The sequence below is a fragment of the Zalophus californianus genome, chromosome 6 (assembly GCF_009762305.2).
Source record: "Zalophus californianus isolate mZalCal1 chromosome 6, mZalCal1.pri.v2, whole genome shotgun sequence".
NCBI lineage: Eukaryota > Metazoa > Chordata > Mammalia > Carnivora > Otariidae > Zalophus > Zalophus californianus.
Window position 1 is genome coordinate 122,096,123 of NC_045600.1, and position 911 is coordinate 122,097,033.

At 32.4% G+C, this 911-nt stretch overlaps 1 non-coding gene across 1 annotated transcript; it reads right to left on the reverse strand.

Annotated features, from left to right (window-relative positions):
* Positions 1-280: 280 nt before the first annotated feature.
* On the reverse strand, positions 281-347 carry LOC113910813. Its single transcript, XR_003516297.1, has one exon. It is a non-coding gene; the product is annotated as a small nucleolar RNA SNORD109A (small nucleolar RNA).
* Positions 348-911: the final 564 nt, after the last annotated feature.

A 911-nucleotide genomic window follows, 5' to 3' on the forward strand; every position in this document is an offset into this window, starting at 1 on the left:
TTATTTCAATCATTTTTATTCCCTCATTTGTTACTCAAGAACATAGTTTCTGTATATCAGTATCTTTATACAACTTTTGTTCAAAATAAGCAAAATGAAGCAAGTCTTGGATTGCAGATCATATCTAAAGGTGCACAGTGACTTATAAAATAAGACATAAATGCCCTGTTCTGGGAAAAAGAGAAAGCATGCTAAGAGTGGTATTATGTTGTCACTGAGGGGTCATTAAAGACAGCCAGGCCCTGAGAGTCTTATTTGTCCTAGTAGAGGGCCCTCATCTGGACCTCAGATTGACATCTGGAATGAGTCCCTCAGCATCCTCAGACAGTTGTGCTCATCATTGATCCAGACAAGCACCCTCCCAACAAATAAGCATTTCCATAGCCAGGCTTATGTTGTGCAGGTTTGAATAAAGAACAGTAAATGTGTAGTAGATATTTTATTTAGTACCTGAAAAATGGGACCCATATATATAGCATTAAAAAAATGCTACCTTTGATTGTTCTAATAAAATTAGGTAAGATCTATTGGGAATAAAAAAAACCTTTAATCAACAAAAATTTTAAAGAGCAAATGAGGTACCAAAAATAATATAAAGGTTGATTATAATATAAGTAGATCATATATGCTGTGAATATTTCAGATAAAGATTTAAAAATATCAGTAGTTAGCATAGTTGAATTTCACTACAAGTTTATTTTCATCCAATACAAAATTGTGAAAAAAAGAAATATGGGAATAATTCCCCAAAGTTATTCAGGTTGCTTTTAAAAGATATTTTTAAAAAGGGAGAAATAATGGGGATTCCTTTTTCCATTTAGGGGAACTCACTGGGAAAAATATCTATCATAAAAATATTCTTTCTTAAGCTTCTGAAAGAATGAACTCACAGAATTTGAAGCACTGACATC